Below are 25,406 nucleotides of genomic sequence, written 5' to 3' on the forward strand. Positions count from 1 at the left end.
AAATAGTAAAATAATTTCATCAACAATTTTAAAATCCACCATGAATCGAGTTATCGATTGAAGTTAATTTTATCAGCTTACAAAGCAATCGTCTTTCACTGTATTATTTTAAATTTGAATCCACAATAAAAATGGAAGTAATAAAAATTCGTAATACAATTCTTTTTTAAATAAGTCAGAGCTCAGCCTGTTTATATTTATGTTAAGAAAAAAAATCTAGCCCCGAGTTATACTATTATTATAAATCCATAGCTAAAAAATACACAGTCCTAAAATGTTAATGTCAATTTTAATATCGTATGACTCGTTTGAGATGTCACAGTAAAATATATACTAAATTAAACCCGGGATTACATTATAAAACTTGCGGAAAATTAAGGTCACCACCAAATGCTGTTTTTGATAACAAATAATTTGTTTTAATGTTTGATTAAATATTGGTTTCCATTTTACTAAAACAGAATTTTTTAAATAAATGGTAATTCGAAACTCACAGGCTGGGACAGAAATATTTATTTATTTTTATGTATCTAGGTAAAACATTTTTATTGTATACTTAATGACACTGTTTTAGTTACTAAACAAAGCAGAAGAAAATGAACCTTTTTTACGTCATGCTGTCAAAGACCTCGCTGTAAAGTTTGGGACCTAAAATAACGGATAATTGAACGTATTTCAAAGAAAACTTTAAACATTATGATCAATTATTGTGGCTGCTTAATTGCACAATATTAATCACTTTAAGGTAAACTTAAGAATTTTTATCAAAATTCTTATCGTTGCTGAGACTTTTGGCCACCAAAATAAATTGAAACAAAACTTTCCATCGAATATAAATAGTTACTTATGAAGTAGCAACTAGAATAGAATTTTGAATTTGAAAGTATCAGTTGCAAAATCCTGTATGTATGTTAGGTCACTAAAAGTTTAAAAATGGTTTTAGGCAGCTGATTATAATTAGCAAGAACAACAGATCAGTGTATATATTTTTAATTTATTGTAAAACTCACACGAGAACGTCCCTCGAAAGCAGCACCACACTAAAACAGTGTCATGTTAAAACAGCGTCACGAGAAAACAACAAGACACTAAAATATAGTCACACGAAAATAGTGTCACTTCATAATAACGTCACTTATAGAAATTAAAACAATATCACTCGAAATAACTAGAAGAGAATGTATAATATGCTAAAGGGTCGATAGGTGGTGCAGATCAGGCTTAACCCATAAGATATTCTCTCTTCGTACCCCTCAGCGGACAGTGTTTACAGGGCTCGACACCGCGTAGCTATCTCCAGCTATGCCCCTGGGACAGCCGCTTTCCGCCCGACCGACGAGGCGCGCGAGTTGCTGCTTTGCAGAGTGGGGAAGGGGGTAACAACCCCGGAGCGGCCTGCTGTGGCAACATTGGTCCCACGATTTGCGTTTACTCCCCCAGGGGACGTAGAGCTAGTAGCGATCCCCCACCTTCCTCCCCTTTTCCTTTACCCCTTCCCACGCTCAGCGCCCGGCCAACGCACAAACGGGCTGCACGCCCACAAGTCGACCCGTCCGCGCTTCATCGACCTCTCGATCCAAGTCCTCGACAGGGAGAAATAATAACTCACAGGAGTCTTGCATAAACCGACGTAACCCGGGAGTACACGAGAGAAATGATATACCTCATCTATATTAATCATTTTTTACCGTCTCAACAATTCTTAATTCAAAATTATCAGGAATAATATTTAAAAAAGTCTGATTTTCATATATTTATTTTTTATTATTCATTGGAGTAATAAAGTTATTATTTATTTACACAACAAAGTTAAAACCAAATATATTTTCCCTGTTTGTAAACGTATAACAATAATACCTATTGTAAACGTGCTTTTGGTAATTAGACGTTTCGTTTTAATATTCTGCATTAAAAACTTTCAAGGGCACGAGAGAACCATTTAACATTACCTGTTTACCATGTGGAATCAACACTTCTTGTGACATCACAAGACATAGATAGCTACTGCAGTGTGCTGTTAAAGACTGTAAACTTCAAGCAAAATCATAGAGTGTTGAAACAACTTCAAACTCAGGGGTACCAACCGAGATCTTAGCAAGAGGAATACAACCGGAAGACTCGCCTGTGTTTCGATTGGTTGGACTACATTGAAGAACCTTCTAGAACTTTATGTAAGCGTCCCAGACTTTCTATTTCATTCCCGAAATTTTTAGAAGCAATAGGAGGAGGGGGAGGGGAAATTTAGTGGGTAAATACATTCCGAATGGATCAATGTTTTTGAAGTAGCCGAGTAATACATTGTTAAATATAATTCAGACATTCATTTGTGGCGGCTCAATTGTTTTAACATCAGCCCGGTGTATTCATATAATGTAACCCTTCAAAGTTGGAAATGCCAAGCCCATAATATTTAAGCATATATTTTTTTATGTAATTTTTTTTGCAACCCATTACTGTACTCAATTTTGTGTTCGCAAATAAGCCGATAAAGAAAAGTAAATAGTGTTCAACTCGGCTATAATAACGTCCTGATATTTAAATGATTATCTTGCTTAAATGCATTGCCTTGTGAAGTGCCATCTGATGTGTCTAATAAAAAAATAAGCACTGAGTTCTCCTTGCTCTTATTTAAGTCTTTGTACACCTGCCTCAATTGACGTGTGTAACAAAGTAATCACATAATGGATTTTGATACGGTCTCACACGCCTTTACTCGCAGGTATTAAGTTCTAGCACAATAAGTATTGACAGTATGTCAACAAGAATTTTTTTGGGTATTTATTTACAAAACTGCTTAAAACTCCTTAAAACATATAAGTAGAAGTGACCATTATTACTATTATTTTAAGATTTATAACTTACGAGCTATACCCGTGACTTTTTTCGCGTGAACATAATAATTCACACAGGTTATTGAGATGGAAAATATGTACCGGTTTTAAATATTTATATGTGCTTTAAAGTTGAAGTAATATTAAAGCTTCCCTGTGAACGACAGTTTTGGTTATATATTCAGTAGCAACACCAACAATTTAGTGGAATCAATGAATTCAGATCATGCTACGTAGAGCTGTTCAAATTAATATCGTCATCAATTCTTTTGCATAAATATAAAATAGAAGAAAATATTTTCGGTAATACTTTTATCAGCAAACTCACAGTTTATAATATATATACTGTGAGGTTAGGACTTTACGTTATAATTCCTCACGGAAATACTGTTTTGGTATGAAATTTATTACGACCATTTAGTTCGGAACTGTATGAAATACCACAATAAGATCAGAATAAAATATTCCTGGAGTAACTATTTTAAACATTTGTGAATTACAAGTCAAAAAAAAATGAGTATTTTTTATTAATTTCCTTTAGACTCACAAACAAAATAGATTTCCACGTTTAGTTTGATTTTGGGTATTATAATTTTCTAACAGGAGAAAAAAAATAAAACTTAAATCAAACACACTTAGATTCTATTTATTTGAGTTGAATGAATTGTTTGTTTGTAATTAACTTTATTATTCTTACCGGTTTTGAATGGACTTTCAATCGCGCAACTTTGTGGAAAGCAAACACTCCCCATCAAAACCATCGCTTGGCTTTGGAATTACTTGGAAAACGCGGTCTGACCGGCGTTATTGACTTAAAAGATTCTGAGGGCGTGGCGAAGAAATGTGGAGTGGGGTTTCTCAAAGCCCGGGGGCGGAGTTGGTGATTGTTTCAGGACGAAGGAAGGAACTGATTCCTGCGAAGGAGACGACATTGATTTACGAAGGAGAGGCAGCGGAAAAAAAACGCAGAGGGAGAGAGAAAGAGAGAGAGAGATAAGTTCGCAGGGCAATTAAACTTCCACACTCAGTTGGAGCAAACAGGTTTGTGGCTAGGGGGCAGAGGTGCGATAAATTAACACCGTCAATTAATTATCGCCACGATATCCAACCGACGTAACGCAAACAGTTGCGCCCGGCAGAACTGACGCCATGAATATTTGTTATTTTCTTAATGTAAAATTTTTTTATTGTAAGCTTTAAAACAAGATTCACCATTGTGCAAATAAATTTTTACAAACATGTAAAAAAAGGTTCTTTCTCAATAGGAGTGATAAATATATATATAATGTACGATACAATGAAACATGTTACTAGTTATTTGCCCACGAATTAACTTATTGCGAACAATTAGTGCTCGCTTTGCACTAACGGGCAAAGGTGAAACCTGAAGTACGTATTATTAGCTTGCCGTCGTTGTGTTTTGTGTTTTCATTGTTAATTGAGGTACCAAAGGACAAAAAAAAATGAAATGAGTAATTGTAAGAACAAACAGTTTTATTTCTGGCATTACGAAAGGGCTTAAATATTTTAAATTCCATTCTAATTGGATGAGTGTTTTTAAAGGAGACCAGTAATTCACTGTTAAATATAATTCAGACATTCAATTGGGGCGGCTCAATAGTTTCAACATTTTGAGGAAAATGAAAACCAAAATAAAAAGAAAACAATAGGACTGAGGAAAAAAAATATATATACATATAAACTGACGGTTGAGCATTTGGTAGTTTAATCACTCAGTGAATCTGACATTAGCTGGAGCTAAAGGCTAGTTCACACGCAACGTTTTGAAGGAACGAACTACCTGCGCAGTTAAAAATGCGTCCAGTGTACACAAACACATACACACACAACCACCCACACAAGCACAATCATCAATTATTCCGAGACAGTCATGGAGGAATTTTTACTAACAAAGGTAATTTTTTTGCCGTCTTTAAAAAAAAAATTAAAACTGAAATGTTAAAACATGTCAGGAATCGATCTTTAAGGTGGTGCAGGGACTAGCTGTTTAAAAGAGACCAATTTTCTCACATACGTTTACTTCACGAATTGCGAGGCGTGCCTGAAGATTTGCGCAGTGACTCAGGTATGGACGTCGGTACATACACCCATTTACTACAGTCAGTGACTCCGCACATTCGAAAGGGCAAAGTTACCGGTATGAGAATGCTAATTTCTGCCCTTGAGAGGCTGACTGCAACGTTAAGACTCTTGTAGCTGGACTTAGAATTTACTAAACAGTCTCTACCTGAAATATTTTCAGCTTTCTACAAGGTCCTGCGCAAGGATACTTTGAAGGTATTTGCCACACAGTCGAACACCTTATATTTCTCACCAATATTTCGTACGCCTGTCCTTTCTTATCCATATAACAATACTCTTTACTTTTAACTCACCACTTACAAGGGTAACTTTCATGTTTTTCAGGAAACTCAATCAAAAACTCGCCTGTAGCAACTTGATTTGCGTAGTTTTCCTGTGCACATGCCACGTCTCGCCTGCAGCAACTTTATCTGCGCAGTTTTCCTGTGCACACGCCACGTCTCTCCTGCAGCAACTTGATCTGCACAGTTTTCCTGTGCACACGCCACGTCTCGCCTGCAGCAAATTGTTCTGCGCAGTTTTCCTGTGCACACGCCACGTCTCGCCTGCAGCAACTTTATCTGCGCAGTTTTCCTGTGCACACGCCACTTCTCTCCTGCAGCAACTTGATCTGCACAGTTTTCCTGTGCACACGCCACGTCTCGCCTGCAGCAAATTGATCTGCGCAGTTTTCCTGTGCACACGCCACGTCTCGCCTGCAGCAACTTTATCTGCGCAGTTTTCCTGTGCACACGCCACGTCTCTCCTGCAGCAACTTGATCTGCACAGTTTTCCTGTGCACACGCCACGTCTCGCCTGCAGCAAATTGATCTGCGCAGTTTTCCTGTGCACACGCCACGTCTCGCCTGCAGCAACTTTATCTGCGCAGTTTTCCTGTGCACACGCCACGTCTCTCCTGCAGCAACTTGATCTGCACAGTTTTCCTGTGCACACGCCACGTCTCGCCTGCAGCAAATTGATCTGCGCAGTTTTCCTGTGCACACGCCACGTCTCGCCTGCAGCAACTTTATCTGCGCAGTTTTCCTGTGCACACGCCACGTCTCGCCTGCAGCAACTTGATCTGCGCAGTTTTCCTGTGCACACGCCACATCTCGCCTACAGCAACTTTGAACTGCGCAGGTAGACTTTGCCTTTACGAAATGAATGGTCGCAAGCGCGTGTAACATCTCAGCGCTAAGTACGCGGCGTTTGGTAGGGGCAGTTTCGTAAATGGAACGGAAGTCGCTTGGAACGGAAATGTGTAACCACGATGCCGCCATCTGTGGTGGATGACGTGAACCAAAGTTCACATAGCTAAAGGTAAACTTATAATATTACCTGTTCAATTAATTTTAACAAGATAGGCAGTTTTTTAAAATAAAAATCCTTATCGAAAATCCGGTCTAAAGCAGGATAAATTTTTTTCCTTCTCTTTTTCGCTTTTATAGAAGACTTTTATTACACAATTTAACCTTTTACTCTGAAAACTTTAACGGTGGATGTGGAAACTACGTGTGACTCGCAATAAGAATTTTTTTGCATATTTATCACGCTCGGCAATGTGTACTTTAATGAATTCTACGGTAAATTTCGTGTCCGAGTTTGATATTATAAGTGTATTTGCAACAAGAGAACACATTTTCTCGTTACTGAGGTTAGATCTTACACATCTCTGTCGAATATTGAAAGACTCGCTCACACTTTTTTTATCTGCCGATGAATAGCTAGTAAATGCGTTCAAAGTAAATGAGGGTAGCTATTTCAAGCTATAATTCGTATCCAGTAAAAAAAAAATATCAATAAGTGGCCTCTCAGGTGAACAGAAAAGAGTATGGAAAGGTTAACGAACACCTGAGGCTAGCCACCACGACTTTCAGATCATTATTTCTGTGCACGCGGTATTTCACCGTTAACCTTTTACCTCATATTCAAACGAAAATGGCAGAGGCACCATAATTAGTGAGAGCTACCTTTCCAAACAAAGAAACCAAAGTGGGATGGTCACAGTTCACCTATTTTTTTTACACTCGCAAGCAAAAATACAACAAAGTAGTACGCGCATGTGCTTATCTAAAACTGTTTGGGTTACTCTATGATTGTGATAAAAAATAATTTCCAAAATTTCGTACCCATTGTCTGAACTATCTCGGCTTGTGAGGTTTTTCCTTCAAAAATAATTATTCTCTCGAATAAATGTGAATTCTGAGTTAATTTGGAAAAATTTAAAGTTTAAAATTTTTTTAAATTTTTAGGTGGATTTTTTTTTTACAAAACAAGAATTTTGAGTCCTTTTGGCGTATCTCGGTTAATTTTGGGGCATTTTGAAGGTCGACAGGTTAAGTTCTTCAAATATGGTGGCCATGACGTCACAATCCAAGATGACGGACCTCGGTACTGACAACTGACGCACCGGCCTTAGCCGCAGGAACGACATTTGTATATAATACATATGTTATTTTTTAATATGCAGTGTTAGAAATTTACAGTAAATTTACGGAATTTTCAAACGAATAATTCGCCCACGATAAACGGACAATTCTTTGGATATTTGGATAACTGGATTTACGTAAAATCTTCACCAAGTTCCAAGCTGTGCTTCTATGCAAAAGTATAAATGCACGTAAAAGAAAGTTTTTGCTGAAGACTCAAATGTTTTAATATTTGGTTAATATAAGTACCAAGATAGTTCTTAAGGGTTCATGGCCTAAGTAAGTTAACTTAGTACCCGCGAGTTTACGAATATATTGTACCTTAACACAATATAATTTTTTATGTGACAGCTAATATCACTCTCACATAACTTGACTATTTTAGACGTGAGAGCAAGAATATTAACAGTATCACACTGATCAGCAAAACTATGTATGTTGTGATAGGTCAAAGTAATGTAGTTCTTTAAGAGGAAAAACAACATATATGTTGAAATAAAAAAATTAAAAAAACCGATATCATGAAATTATATATACTGAGGTCCTTGTTGAAACCCTACCATAAATTACATATTTTAGTAATAATTAACATACACATAATTGACTAAAAAATTTTATGACTAAATATCTCTTTTAAACATGTAACGTAAGTTGCTTTCAACGTAATACATTTACAATATAACCTTTATACACAATACCTAAAACAATAATTATTTTATGGCCGAATGACTACTTTTGTACATAAAATGGTGGATATAGTTCGTACACATTAAAATTAGCAATCGTTCATTCAATTTATGTCAGTTTATAAACATTCTAAAATAACCACACTATTAATTGTTTACTGATATTTTAAATTAATGGGGTTCGCTTAGGCTAGCTGAGGCTCAGTGGTAGTCACAAGAAACTTTCAATAGGACCACTGAGTGTGTGTAGGAAACAACAATTACAGATAGTGTTAGGTTTCCAAATTTGTTGTTTCACTTACAAAATATACGTGTTAGATAATTCTTATTGCTGATAGTCACGTCATAACAGTGTTTTATGATCGCGAGAAACTCATACACTAGCAATTTTGTTTATTTAATTAATGTAACGTATGTGGATAAGAGAGGCGAAATGTGCAGAACAATGTACTCACCGGAAATTGCCGTTCACTTTACAGTATCGCAGATAATCACAATGTTTTATATAGCATATAGCAAAACACTTAACAACGTTACTAAAACAATTCTCTATTGTTGCTTATAGTAAAAATCCTTGTTGCAAATAAAAATCAGTGGATTCAACACCACATAATACCGTAGCACTATTACATATTAAACGCTAAAACATTTTTTATAATCATTCTAAATGCTGTTAAATTAACAAAATGCTACTGCCTGATTGGCTGGAAAGCCGTGAGATTAAACGTTTTCCCAAATCAGTATAACAGTAGAAACTGTCAACAAAGATGTGATAAGTATAAAATAACACAGACTTAAAATAAAAGTACAATTAAAATGTTACATTTAATAACACAAACCAATTTAATTTTATAAATATCATGACCAATATTCCTGAGCCGAGTCTGTGCACTGCGTCGTCATTCAAAAATAATAGTCATAGAGTTCCCGGTTTCGTAGATATGGATTAAATTTCAACGCCAAATACTATTTATAAAGTCATAATTAATCAAATGCAGGAAATAAAAATAATTAAATAACCCCTATGTTAATACTTGTTCGTACAATATCCATAAAGTTACAAAGATATCCGTAAAGTAACAATGTTATCTATAAAATTACCAAGATGTCCGTATAATTACGAATATCCCGGGATAATATGTATACAGTGTAAAATAAAAAATTCAAGATTAAATTTTTCTATAAGAGTGCTCTTAAGAAAGAAAATACCACTCATTATATACACACTGCACAAATATCTGCGCACTGAAGATTAATATATTCGCAAACACAAAATACATGTAGTCTCCGATATCTTCTTTCCGTTTCGTTTGTTTGCTTCCCATTTATCATCGAACGAGGCATGGTCTTTGCTTTGCGGCGATAATAAAACAGGATGATATTTGAATAAATAAAAGTAACATACATTACTTCATTTCCCCTTGTCACCCCTTCACAAAAATATTTTGTGGTCGAATATATATTTTCCAGATAAGGGATTATTTACTTCAGCGTTCTATCCTGATATATAGCTACGGGGATGAGCCTACTAAATTTTACGTTCGGACGTGATGACATCAAAAATGAAACGAAATTTATTGTGTGTCTACTCCACGAATAAAATATTACAATACGAAGATTAAATTCAATTAAAAAGCTTGCTTTGTAATCGGCATCCAGTTAAAATACTTAAATAGTGTCAACGTAGCCTACATTGGTTGTGTAATAGTTATATTTAAGTATATATGTATGGTGTATTAAGAAAAATATATCTTATAAACTATTAGAACAATTAATTTACTAACAATAAATGCCAAAGTGTTGGAATAAACCAATTTTACCTCTACAATACCACCACTACCAACATCAAAGACAACAACACTACCCCTCCACAAGTGAAATTGTTCGTTGACCCAGATATGCTAGCCATTATTGGTGAAATATCTTTCGGGATAAGTAGTCCAATCCATATACATGATTCACGTCTTTCCTTCCACTCAGATATAAATATCACCTTAAATTTCCGAACAACGATGTTTACACGTTATCCAGGGATTTCCTTAAATACGAGTAATTCACTTGCTCTGAACACTAGTTTGCAAGCATGATTATCGAGTATTAACCACTTAAACACTTAAATACTAGTTAAGTCTACAGTTAAAATATCCTTTATCTCTTATAGGCGTGTGTTTATCTGGTTTATATTAAAACACATAACTTGAAAGTCGGGATTTTTGGCACAGCTCTAACAAAGACCCAGATTATAAAATTATGAATAACAATTGCAAACTGTTTTTGTTATAGTAAACCTACTGTGTTAGTTGGTGCTGTCGTTGTATTGTCCCTAATACCTGTTTAGGTTCATCGTTGGGTCCATCTGTGTGACAACAGCATGTTCTCAGTGGCTTTGTTTTCTTTTTTATTTATTAATTTGCGTTCTTGAAATTTTTCCATGTCAAACAGTGCATAACTGCAATAGCTTATGTCCAAAAACATGTATTACATAAATCTAAATTCCTCACTGCAAGAACCACTTAAATAACGTATTACGATTAACCATTCGTTTATTTGTGGTGAATTATTCGTTGGAAAAACTATAAACTTATTGTGATTCTAATTGTGTAAAACAGGTGAATGGGTCAAGGGGAACTGATAACTCTTTAAAACTATTTTAATATAATAGTGGCTCAAACAGGAACTCATGTGATAGATTAAAAGAATACAATGCCAAATTTTTTTAGGGAGGGATTGGGGTGAAGTGTGTGTTAACTTTTAGTTGCACAGTATTTTGTACTTCTCGTATTTTATTGCGAAATATAGGTATCTCCTCTTTCTAAGTCCTAAAGCTCATTGCTTTCACACACACTATTTTACTTTCATGGATATTTCACCGTGCCACTTCCAGCAACTTTTATATGTCCAACTTCCAAAAAAATATTTTAAAGCCTTTCCTTTTTTTGTGAGACAGGAATTCTGACTATACTACAAACCACCAAGGCAGGTTTGGAGTTTGACATCGAAATAATTTTTTTCTGATTTGGAAATGTTTGATTTGTCCCTTTTTCATTACCAACAATCAACACAATAACACACTTATGCCTTTTTAGTTATCCCACGGACAATGACTTCAAGTTAATTAAACGAAGGGTCTTTCTTGGTTCCAGATAACTGAATCTTCACAGAAACTACGAGTATGTTCCAATTTTGCGAGTTCTGTGCTTCACTGTAAAAAGGGAGAACGAGAATGTGGAACTAACTAAACTATGATTTCTGTGGAATTAAGATTCAGGGGGTTTCAGTAATACACCAAGGTGAATATTGTGTGTGAGTATTGAAAGTAAATAAACGCAATAAAACCAGTGAATTGTCGAGGAAAACGTAAAATTAACGAAGATCGCCGTGTGGTTTGTATCAGGAATTCTCAGTAACTTTACACTGGATGTTTTTTTTTGGACATTTCGTGTAGGTGAAAATCGCAACGAGCTAATTCGTTACAAAATGTCATATATGCATATTTTTCACCAATAGTTTCGCATAAATAACAAAGAGGATAGAATAAAATATAGATTACATCAATTTTAATACATGCACGAGCAAAACTTTGGACTAAAATATACAAGCATACTTCAATCATATCTCAATTATTTTTTCAGGAGAATATAAGGCATACAGAAAAAAATATTTAATAAAAACATACAGTTTTAAGTCACCAAGTATCATTTTACAAATTTAATATTTACTCAATGTTTATAATAATTTTTCAACACCACGCAAATCTTGTCTTAATTTTCTGATTTACTTTTGATTTTTGTCAGTATATGAAGTAAACTGGCCAACCAGAGTAATGTTGGCATTTCGGTGGGATGAGGTAGCAGTTAGAATAAAGGCAAAGGAGTAAGTTGAAATACACAAGGAAACATCGTCGCAAACGCGGTGTATAAATTTAGTCCCCTGCTGAGCACTAATATTTCACCGCTAACACTCGTCATCGGCGATGTTTAAATACATTTATTTCGTCACGTTAAACGACGAGAATCGTCTAGACCAGGGGTCGGCAACCTGCGGCTCGCGAGCCACATGCGGCTCTTTGGATGTGAAGCTGCGGCTCTTTAGTTCCGTACAAGAAATACTGCATCACCAAGTCATTTATACAGAAAATACTTTTTTATTACAAACTAGTAGTAAGCCTGTTTTTTTCCACGCTTGTTATATTTTACTAAAAAAATATGTCATCAACCAGTTAAATTATCAATTTAAAGCTATCCATCCGCCCGAGGTTTTCGTTTTACCAATCGTTTTACCCATCTGATAGCGCCACTTGACGCGCAAACATGGTTTCAGTTTCCAACATATCAGTCGCACTTCTATATCTCCCTCCTTGTTCTGTGGTCCGTCGGTGAAGAACGAAAAAAAGCTGTCGACGAGCTCAAAAAACAAAAACAGCCAGAGGCGTAGGATCCGGGGGGGACAGGGGGGACGTGTCCCCCTGAACTTTTTGGGTGGAGGGGACTGTCCCCCCAACTTTCTAGACCGTGATATTTTTATTTTATAATATTATTCTGCCCAACTTTATTTGTAATTTCTTCACTCTCAAATTTTATCTTAAGGAAACAATAATAATTTTAACATCGATGTATTCAATGGTTAGATACAAAAACTGCTTAACAAGCGCTATTTTGCACTTTTAAAATCAAAATTTTCCGGTGGAGAACCCCCGGACACCCTGTCTTAGTAAGAGGGGAATGGGTTTACATGACATCAAAATCATTATTTGTCCCCCCCCCCCCAACTTTATGAACACAGCTACGCCAATGCATTGCTGTTTTCAATCAAGTTCCATGTTAAGTAACTGGACGCAATCTACAAGTAATGTTAATCTAGCAAGCTTCGCGGTATCACTAGAAATCGCAACAAAAAAAAGGCAAACCATTCACAGATGGTGAGTATATCAAAGATTGCTTCATACGTGCATCTGAAGAACTGTTTCGTGATTTCAAAAACAAACCAGTAATCTTAAAAAAAAAAAAAATCAAAGATTTGCCTCTATCCGCTAAAACAGTACAAAACAGAATAGCAAAAATGTCTTCAAATGTAACATATTTGCAGGTGGAAGACATTCAACTGGCTTCTGCCTTATCACTTGCTATAGATGAGTCTTGCGACATAAAAGACACGGCACAAATTGCCCTTTTTGTTAGGTATATGTCTTCCCAAGGTCCAAAAGAAGAACTTCTAGGATTGCTACCACTCTCGGGACAAACTAGAGGGGAAGATATAGCGAATGCCGTGCAAAAATTCCTCGAAGATAATAAGATCGATTTAAATAAAATCGTTTCAATAGCAACTGATGGAGCCAGAAGTATGACGGGAAAAATAAAGGGACAACAACGATTCTTCAGAGCAAAATAAACCACGAAATTCTTACGTTTCACTGCATAATACACCAAGAAGCACTTTGTGCCCAAACATTTCCGGCCAAAATAGTTGAGGTCATGAATTTGGTCATCATGATTGTTAACAGCATCTTGTCAAAAGCACTCTACCATCGTCAGTTTAAAGAATTCTTAAACGAAATGGAGACTCAGTATTCCAACCTCCTTCTTCACAATAAAGTGCGATGGCTTTCCAAAGGTAAGGTGTTGAAACGTTTTGCTTTGTGCTTGAATTAAATAAATTCATTCCTCAATGAAAAAGGCATGAATTAGAGGATGGCAAATGGTTGCAAAAATTTTACTTTATGGTGGATATCACAGCGAAATTAAATGAGCTGAATCTAAAACTGCAAGGAAAGGTAAACCCAGCCTATGTTTTGGTAGAAGAATTGGTTAGTTTCGAAGAAAGATTAATTATTTTTGCAGAAGATATTCAGAGCGGTAAATTACTTCATTTTCAATTTCTAAGCAATATCGCGATAAAACCAGTGCAACTGTTGACACGAAATACTTCAGCACAGTTATAAAAAAATTAAAGATGAATTTTCTGACAGATTTCAACAATTCAAAACCAACAAAACCACTCTAGCATTCATAGTAAATCCTCTCAACACAAATGGTAACGAAATCCACATTGAGCCATTTGGAGTTGATACTGGATCTCTAGAAATGCAATTGATTGATTTAAAAAGTAAAGCTTTGTGGAGTGGAAAATTTACAGAGTTGAAAAGCAAGTTGGAAGAGTTGGAGGTCCAGAAATGTATGTACGTAACGCAACAAAAGTGGACAGCTTTAAAAGAAATGCCGCATTGAATAGTCTTCCTGATTGCTACAGTGAGGTGAAGAAGTTGGCATTTGGAGTGCTGACTATCTTCGGATCGACATATTCGTGCGAGCAAGCGTTCTCTTGCATGAATATAATTAAAATTAAAGTGATACGCCAACTAACAAATTAAAGTTTAGAGTCGTGTTTGAAACTTAAAACAACAAGTTATGAGCCAAATTTATCCAAACTTTCTAAAACCATGCCAAGACAATGCTCCCATTGAATGTGTTTGCGCAGTTAATTGTTATTGAAGTACAAGTTAGTGCTGTAAGTAAGTGTTTAATTGTTTTAATATTTTACTAATATAATAAGTGATTATCTAATAAGACCATATATATTATCTAATTTGTTGTGAAAAAACACTACTTATATATGAATAAATTTTTCTTATGAATAAATAGATTAGTTTTTTTTATCAAAAAACTATTTATGCAAGTACTATTAATTTTTGGCAAGAAAAATTTTTGTGGCTCTTTAAAAACTTAGAAATTTTGTAAATTGTAATTTTTGGCTCTTCCGACTCAAAAGGTTGCCGACCCCTGGTCTAGACGGATCTTAAGTTCATCGGGGCCATTCTCCGTGACTTTTTGATCTGGAAAGCAATTTTCTCAGCTGCCGAAAATTTATCCACCGTTCTCTTCGAACGATTCTATCGGAAACTTTAAGACTTGCATGAGCCTTTTTTTTTTCATCACTAAAAAAAGGAAACCCAGCATTAACTGTAACAGCTGGCGCATTAAAAAGCTTTTTAACGGAAAATGCACAGCCAACGGAAAATTTAAAAGGCTTTTTTTTCGCGCTGATAACACTTGCCTGAAATGCATTGTAGTTTCCTCAATATATCAAGTTTTTTTTTTTTTTTATGAAAATTCCTAATTGATGGTATTTTTATATCGTACACGCTATTATAAAGATTTGTGTGTGCTAAGCTAAACAAATACTTAGAATATTTGTAGTCATGATTTCCTAATTTATTGGAACACATGAAAAAGAGCAAAATTCCATGTAAGCTGATTTAACTCATTCAAGAGATCGGGATCAGAATAACATTTAAATTTACTAAAAATAATTTATCAGTTCCATGGCATATAATACTAACAATCTAGAATTTATTAATCATGTTAACATAATTAATATTTTTTTGCAGTTGAATTCAGCAAATGTTTGGGATAAATTTTCTATGCCAAGCTTATTGCCGAAACAAGACGAAAAAAACCGTTAGACAAACATTAAAAATATTCGTTTTCAGATAATCAAAGAGGAGCATCATATATGCGCATTACTTTAGGAACTGTTTGGCTAAGACCAAATTCGCAGCACGTGAAAACACTGAAAGAGTAAGAGCCCATTATGTTTCAGTTTGGCCTTCAACACCTCCCCATTTCAAACTCTATAACCAAACATAATTTCACTGAAATCGAGCGTGCAAGCCAACACACACACACACACACACACGCATATATATATATATATATATATATATATATATATATATATATATATTTGAATTAGAGAAAATAAACAAGCAAAAAATTAAAATTCCTTCAAGCATGTTCAACAAGAAACAGTAATCCAATCATTTGAACAATTGTTGAAAGGCAAATACAAAAGGAAGCAATAAAAATACAAATGTCAATCATGAGTTAGATCACAATGAGTGACTACACTTGTTTTCTGCTCGAACGTCAGTGAATGCGCTGAATCTCATTCAGATACTCTCAAAGGGCAATCATTAGAAATGGAATTACTGTTAGTAAGCGTATCGTAACGGGGGGAAAAAAGGGGGGCCAGGAATTTAATCAAGCGTTCGGATATTATTCGCTCAAAATAGGTTTGTCCCCCAAAATACATATTTCTAAACAAAGAACAAAAAAAAAAATCGTAACGCAATTGTCAAAACGACAATATCTTTTACTCCAGCGGCGGCACAGACAGCTCACGAGAACTTCATAAAATAAAAAAAAACTCGAAACGAAATTATTTACCAGTTGTTCTCTCCGAGAAACCAAATAACAAAATAATAATAAAAGAAGCAGGCGCGTGTGTGTACGTGTGCGCGAACAAGGCAGTTCGCGAACACGAACTAAACAACAGACATTCGTGTCCGGAAAAAAAAATAAAACTTCGTAAACCAGTTATTGCACTGTAGCGTTCAAAAAGGGGAAGGGGGAATAAAAATTCCCCTCGGAAGAAGGTGGGCATTAAGGCTTTTCTTTTATCTCTCTCTCTCTTTCTCAGTGAGTTATTGTTGCTCGGGAAGCAAGTTGCTCTGCTGTAGCTTTGGAACTCTCCAAAACTGAGCCCCCCTTTTTTTCCCCATTTCATCTCAAGGGAAGAGAAGGCTTCTAGAGGTGGGCAATAATGAGGGGAGTATGCAATAAAAATTTCTCTCACTCACCTTTAGGTTTGCCCCATTTCGCATCATAAATACATCTGCAGCAGCACCTTTCTCGTGTTTCCTTCCTTTTTTTTTTTTTTTTTAGTAAAATTTCAGCTCTTGCTGCGAGGCATTTGGTGGGAGTAATTTCTCGAACAGGTCGTAAGTCGCATGGAACGGAAATGTGTAACCACGGTGCTGCCATCTATGGCGGATAGTGCAAAAAAATTTCACAAAGCAAAAAAAAAAAAAAAAAAAAGGTTGATGAATTTTAACATGACGGGGCATGTACTGTATTTCAATTTAAAATTCCTCGTCAAAAATCAGGTCCAAAGAACCGGGGTTTAGTAATTTTTTTTTCTCGAGTCTTTATCGCTTTTATCGTAGTCGTTTCATTATATAGTTAAAAAATTCACTCTGCAAATAAAAAAAAATGATTCGATGGTCAACGCGGCGGGTACGGAAAATCCGTGTGATTTGTGTCCACATTTACAGTCGAAAACACCATAGATTTTCATATTGTAAGTTTATTTGCAACATGAGAACGCTATTTGTTAGTTACCGAGGTAAGATGTTAACACATCACTGGCCAGTACTGAAAGACTCGCTCACATTATTTTTTAACAGCATGCCCCAGTTACATTTAGGTTCAAATAATTAAATTAGTATTGTATTAAGTGATTTAATTTGTTATACCTATTAGGTTTCCGACTCATTTCAGTATATGCGGATTAATTTCATTTCCAACCTAAATGTAAAGTAATCTCTTTCTTTTTAAAACCTTATTGACTGATAGAAATTTATTGCATTTTCTGCACGGCGGTATGTAAAACAAAAAAAAAAAAAAAGAGGAGGAGGAGATTTTCGAGGTCAGCGGAGGGAGAAGGGACCGTCGGGCAGTCTGCGATCTGAATGTAAAACATCTTGCATTTTCATGCGACGTTAATCTCGTTTCCCAGCGACAATGGAAGGGCATTAGCATGCAAAAGAGCACGGGTCGCTTTGTCGCTTACATTCGCTTAGCAAACAAACCTGGAAAGAAAAAAAAAACAAGAAAAAAACTATTTGAAACAGCGTGTAAAATTCGAAAAATGACCGATAATTTGCAGTATCATTGTATCCTATGTTTACGTGATGATAAATATTTCTATAATTTTATCTGTAATTGAAATGTAGGCCAACTCAAGTTACATAACGGCTTTTATATAACTACAATAATTTTCATCTATATTATTAATGAGCTTTATAAAGCATATTATTGAAGAACACTGCATTGCGCTCTTTAAAAAAAATGGGTATGTACTTACGTACACGCGTTAGAAGTTATAGCCTACTCACTTGGCATAATCATTAAAAATGCTATCATAGTTTGAGTATTAAATTATTTTTTGCCAGTAACGAAATTTGAACCACGATAACTTGAGTTTAACAAGCACGAACTTTACCGTTGTGCTAACCAACTCCCTTTCATATAATAAGTAGATTAAGTACTATACAGTTTTCTTAGGTAATTTAAAACTTGAGATTACTTTTTACTATGATAATCTTGGTTAACAAAATAAATTCCAGGGTAGTTTCACTATCATAAAGTTTAATTGGCCATACCAAAACGCATGGTATTCTCTCTAAATTTTGATAAAGTGACTTAAGATTTTACGTTGCTACACGTTGGTCCGCCATCTTTGTGTCACATTTCCCGTTCATCGACTTCAGTTCCATTTCCACGAATTCACTCCCACCAAATGCCGTATACCGAGAGCTGAGATATTCGCACGAAAAATTAAATACGTAAACAGTACTTAAGTAAGGATTTGGTGTTAAACTTCACCACGAAAAGAAAAATAAAATGCCTCATTCTCCAGACGGAAAAGCAAAAAAAAAAAAAAAAGGAGGAGGAAGGTTTTTCCTCGTTTTAGCTTTAATTAATAACATGGCAAAGACTGCACACCAATCCGCTCCTAACGTCTCACATCTCCGTGTATCTCCGCTGCCGGGGTGCGTTACGGAGAAATGCGGGACTTTGCGGAGAAAACGTGGCACGCGCGTGTAGTTAGTCCCCAACTCGACCGCCCTGCTCGTGACTGGCTGGTCCGCGGATAAGAACTTCGTGGAAATATTTATAGATGTTTTGGTCCTCGCGTCGCTGAGGTACAAAAAAAATTGGTTGTCTGTAAAGTCGGTTTACGGACGATAGTTTAAGGGGCCCGCCTACCTGGGCACACATACGGTGTGCAGAGCTTCAGGAAAAACAACGCGATTTCAAAACTACTCAAGATATCCGAGTGGGCCCTATTTACGAATAGCATTTAAGAGTTCGCTGAGGACCGAAAAGTACTTTTAATTTCGGATTAAGTTTTTAAACTGTATTTTTAGAAGCGTTAAAATGCCTAAAACGCGTGTTTTCAGAGTAATTTTTAGGCATAAAACAATCAGTACAGATTCTTGAAAGCACTTAAGGGGCTTGCATAACACCTTTATCTTCATTTCTCCGCCATATAATGTTACAGTCACCGCTCAAATTTCACAGTTATCCTGTGACGACGAGACGAATGCGCGCCAGTTCAGAGACTTGCGCTTAGAGGCTATACCGCGCTAGAAGCACCAGCGAGCGTCGCGCTTATCATCCCGCCTCACTAACACACATACACCCCTGACGAGGCGGGCCCCTTAACGTGACGTCATAACAAAATATTGATTAAATAATTGCATACTTTATCAATAAAATTGAATCATTTTTATTTTAATAATAAAAGAATAAATACTTAAAATTATACTAGTAATCAGTCAAATTCGAGAATAATTAACCTTTATTGTCGAAATTGATGTTGTAATAAGCAATGAAAACCACATTAACTTTTCACTTCACTTTATAAACAGTCGAGTGGAAGAGAGATAGATGCGGCGCAAGCGTACAATGAGCGTAACGGGACACAGCGTAACGGGCCAATGTGCGTAACGGGACACAGCGTAATGGAACAATGTGCGTAACGGGACACTTTTTCGTGCGTGCAGCCGGCGTTCATCGATTTATTAGACGTTGTCACGTCAAAAAGTCAATAGTTCTCAGCGAATGGTCTGATGTAGTAGACCTTTAATTTTTTTCTCACACTTACATCTGATGTAATTTTGGGATTGATTGTGAAAATGTAGTAATTTATTCCCTCATACTCTTTAAATAATACTAATAAAATCCAATTGAAAAAATATTTTTTTAAAGTTAGAAATCAATTTAAAATCTCTTTTTCTTAATCGCTTAAAAATCTGGTTCCATTCTTTTTACTATTTTATTTATATTACTAGTTTATCAAGTAAGTAATTTACATGTATTTAACTCGAATTTGTAGCAGCAATTCGTTTTACATAAACATTCTGGCTTTTCTTTAGCTCAAGAGAGTCAAAATCTTGTCACAAAGTACTGTCAACAATAACGGATAGTACTGTGACAGATTTTCACACAATTTTTTTTTTTAAATATGACTTTACACTTTATCTCGTGATCTGCGTAAATTTATATAAATTTTGGCTGCTGAATCTACTGACTTTGTACATGAACACAGAAGAATCCTATTTTTGTACTAACAAAAATGTCAAAAACCTATTTATCAAAAAAAATTACTGTATGCATGTTTAATCATTTAACAAAAGAACACAGGAATATGAAGTCGTAATCCTGCACAGTTTCTACGAATATAAGTTTATATATAACTACGAAGAAATCTTCGTTTAATATAAATGTATTCTCCTTAGAAAAGTTCTTAAAAATTAATGTTATTTTTAACAGTTAAGGAAGTGTAGATGCTACTCATGGCGAAATAGATCGGTTATGCTCAAATGTTATTTTTAATCATAACGATATTCTAATATTTCGTTACAAACGTGATGTTCATTGAGCACGTGTGCGTGGAATTAATTAGAATGTTTATTTTGCACAGACTCAAAATTAAATTTTAACATTCATTCCAATGACACAGAAATTAACATTCCGGATATTATCGCATGTAGTGAGTGTTGGAAGGGTAAAATTAACATTGGACATGCATATTCACATCTACTTACATTAAAAATTGTCCAACCACTGCACTGATATCTGCATAGTTCTACATAATATTCTTACTGACGCAGTTGATAGTAAAACTTCGCCATTAGAAACCAATACACAAATTCAATCGAAACAATGGAACCATCGTATTAAACGTGCGGGAATATCCACACCTGACGAGAATGTAAAGGTGGAACCACGAAAAAAATATATTTTGAATGGACTATTTCACATTTAAGATGATATAAATGTTTGGGAAAAAGTACATTTTAATGATGAAACTAACTCATCAATTAAAAAAAATATATAAATTGTTATTAAAATGCTCATCGCAACTTAAGCTGTTTTTAAAATTGCACGGTTTTAATTATAAATTAATCTTAAATTTCCTATTAAAAGCTGGTTACCAACAGAAACAGGTAAAAGTATGTCGCTGTCAATAATGAGACTGAATAGTACTTGAAAAAAAAAATCAATGTCTGAAAAGTCCAACAATGCTTTACACTTCCTGACGTTTTCTGAACACAGAAACCACTCTGTTTTGCCTTGGCTGATCCAAAACACCCGATTTTAGAAACTGGACTTACAGACGTCCCCCCCTCCCCCCCCCCCCACGGAATCCCACGTTAAGCGCATCCAGATACTGAGCGACCAGGAAGAACAGCTACAACACTGACCTGCTACCTTCGCACCAAATGCATATCCACGTTCATGGCTGGAGAGCGAAAAATTTTTTCGCTCCTACTCGACGGATCACGAAGGCGACCCGTGACAAGAAGTTTAAGGCCCGTTGTACAAAGGCACGGAGAGGGAAACGGAAGACGTAACCGGAGACGGATATCCCGGAACATATCACTATCGCGTAACAAATGGCCACCAACGGGACTGCATTTTAATACCACGATATATTGATGTAATTTTAAAAAAAAGCTTGTAAATCATATCACGGCAGAATTAACATAAATAATAAAAATAAACGACAAAGTACTATTAGAATGCTAGATATTTTTGTTCTTGAAACAATTTTTACCGTCTTTAGAACATAAACAAACATTGCTACACGGCTTCTATTGATCGTACGGAGCAACGTAAACTTAAGAGCTCAGCATTGTCGAGCCAATACGTAAGGGTCCGTCTCCGTCTGCGTGCTATCGCAGAAACTCTGTTTCGTGAGATATGTCTCCATTTCCATGTCATTGTAGGATGGGACTAAAAGCGCACGTTTCCGTTGCAAAACAACACAGACGGGTCATAGGTTTTATATTAAAGGGTCAATTTGTTTCTTCATAGGGCTTTCAAAATTAAAAAAAAAAGAACACTGTGTTTGTTATTAAAAAAAACATAGTCCATAAACATATTTCGAAGGAAAAAAATTGGTTGTCTGTAAAGTCGGTTTACGGACGATAGTTTAACGTGACAACGTCATAACAAAACATTGATGAAATGATTGCATACTTTTATGAATAAAATTGAATCATTTTTATTTTAATAATATAAGAATAAATACTTGAAATTATACTAGTAATCAGATTTTTAAAATGAAAGAATAATTAACCTTTATTGCCGAAATTGTTGTTGTAATAAGCAATGATAACCACATTAACTTTTAACTTCACTTTATAAACAGTCGACGAAACAGTTCACGTGTGGATGACTTGTAATTAATTTTAAAAACTGGCGTTTAGCTATAAAGTTTAAATATAATTATAAACAAGTTTTCATATAAATAAACTATAATCAAATATCTATCATCAATTATATGAATCACCATAATTTTTTAGTCAATTTATTAGCGTAATGGGACATAGCGTAACGGAACAATGCGCGTAACGGGACACTTTTTCGTGCGTGCAGCCGGCGTTCATCGATTTATTAGACGTTGTCACGTCTAAAATAACTGATGGTTGAACTGCCGTCACGCGCGTTAGAAGGGAAACTTCACAGACCGCTTGTGGCTGTACGACAGCTCACTAACGGTGCTGCATAAAGCAATGTTGCTGCCATCTGCGTTATCGTAAAGTAATCGAAAGTTACAATATTCTGGATTCAAAAGGGATTTTAGTTTTGATGCTTGTACAATGTATTTAAGTTGTATGTTGTAAAATTTATATAAACCTAAAACTTAAGTTTCTAGTAATGTTGAGAAGCTTCAGAATAACGTGTGCAATGTGCGATTGACGCATCCGTAGCTGTAATTGCTCGTTGTTGCCATATAAATGGAAGTGGGAAAAACATGGCGCCAAATAGCAATGCAGTTAACACCGAACTCTTCCAGATAGTTACACCTGCCGTAACGTTCTGAGCGTTACACTTTTTTTTTACTTACGTTCTGTTGACCAAGTCCAGTCCAATCCAAAACGTACCTGACCATAGTTAGGTACCCACCTTGTTTTGGGATTGTCACAAACCTAACAATATCTCAATAACTATACATTTCATATTTGATTTTGAGGAGTTCCCTGGTGTATCTACGAAGTATAAGGTACAATAGCAATAAAATTAAAATGGAACATCCTTAGCGCTATATTGAACCCACAGCAAAAAACAAATCATTAAAATCGGTTCATAAACAAAGATTTTATGCCCGAACATACATAAAAACTATATATATATATATACGGTTTGAGAACCTCCTCCTTTTTTGAAGTCGGTTATAAAAAGCAAACTTCTATTGGATAAACCCTGAAAAATCTCTAAACAAGAGGGTTCTGATAAATATAGGTTTTTAATGCCTGCGAACTTTGTTTTAATTAGATTGTTTTAATTAAAGCCAAGAAAACAGAACTGTTTAGTCGATAGAACACTGTTAAGAATTTTCCAGTTAATTTATTTTAATTATTTTTTAAGCTAACCAAAATTGTTTTAGCTCTGGAAGTTTTTTCAGACAAAAGAATTTAGTACAAAATTTCGCTTAATCACACAAACTCATGCTTTCATACAGAAAAAATATTACACCAAGTTTTTCTTTGGATTAAAATTTCTCCTACAGTTGAATATTTTGGTCTTTGAAATGAAAACATTAAAAAAAATAATAATAACCAGGCAAGCAGATTTCTGAAGCAATTGCGTATTGCCAAAATGTTTTAGGTTGTATTCCAAACAAACAGCAAAATTCATTTCCAAATTAGTTAATAATTCTGCATAAAATGGTTGACAAATTAAGGAAATTTAATTTACCTACTTTGATATAACGATTAGTGTAAGAATATACCATTTAACTCACACGTGACTGGTCTAAGTTTGTTCCTCACTCTAGCAGCAACAACATTAACTGAAGTATGGAAATTTAGATTGGCTCAGCTTTAGTGCGCGTGCACAGCAGTGATCGGACCGCGATACAATGTCGTGTACGCCCACCTCGTCCCGCCTCGTCCATACTTGAGGCCAGAAGTCTCGTTGTGTTGGGGTCGTGAGCACAGCGGTCAAATTGCGCAATCTAGGGCAAACTTCTTATAAAGGCAACCCATTCCTACTGGATAAACCGATCCAGGGCGAGTTTGCAAACCACTTACTGCTTCCGGCACTGACGAAAAATATTCGGTAGTTTTTTTTAACTGACTCTCTGGCAGTAGTTTCTCAACCGATAATATTCCTGCAAAATTTCGCTATGACTGCAAGTTGAATATACTAACAAAAAAAATTATTGGTTTTTACTTGTGGGGAATATCAGGTTTCCATGGATATCGAAAATAGTTTTAATCTACGTCTATTAATTCACTAATATGTACACAAGTCTTCTTCACTATCGTGCTTAACCGTACAGATATTCTCTAATTAAATAACCAACCCGATGTCTGTCCTGAAAATAATATTAACCTAGTAATGCAACTAATATACATACATCACTGGACAGTGATTCATATGCTTGTTGGTCCTTGTTCTCTGCACTATTGTTCCCGAACTAGAGACCTGCAAAATTCGCGGTTTCGATGGCCTTCAGGATAGACTGCACATACCCCTGTACACTCGGGCAAATAACGCAAGTTCATTGGCTGGCGACTTGTAGGTCGTCTCAGCTGGTTTGTCTGTGATTCGATCCTTCTTTGGTTGAGGGTTTATAACTGGTTGAGATTAGTCCAGATGAACAGTTAGCCAATAGGAAAATTATCCAATAGGTATATACCTATGTTTGAATTCTAGCCTATCACCGAAAGAATCCGCGAATTTTGCAGGTCTCTATCCCGAACACTCCTTCACCATGGCAAAGGCGTCACAAACGTCAACGTGGGTCTTCCTCTCTTAACCCCGAAGCCTCCCTCGCCTGTCCAAACAGTCTTATCTTCGTCTCGGGACCACAATAGTGTGGACAGCATTCACACGCGGGTATCGCTAAAACCACGAGCTAGCTGAAACTGGTCGACTGATTGAGCTTATAGAGCCTGCAGAACTGGCTGAGGGAGTATCCGGTAGCTTTTCCGACTGTGTTGCAAAACAGCTGCTGCTTCTTCCAGGGTCCGCCAGTTGCCAGGGAACACGTCCCAAGGTTCGTATCTCCACTGCAGGGAGTGGTCAGAAACATCGAGAGACGAGGGCCCGATAGCGGGGCGGCCCGATGACAGAGGAGCTGGCATGTCGGCACAGGAGTTATCACTAGAGACCTGCGAATTCATTCGGTGATAGGCTAGAATTCAAACACATATACCTCTTAGATAATTTTGCTATTGGCTCACTGTTCATCTGGACGAATCTCAACTAGTTATAAACCCTCAACCAAAGAAGGATCGA

This window comes from Bacillus rossius, assembly GCF_032445375.1.
Source record: "Bacillus rossius redtenbacheri isolate Brsri chromosome 9 unlocalized genomic scaffold, Brsri_v3 Brsri_v3_scf9_2, whole genome shotgun sequence".
Classification (NCBI taxonomy): Eukaryota; Metazoa; Arthropoda; class Insecta; order Phasmatodea; family Bacillidae; genus Bacillus; species Bacillus rossius.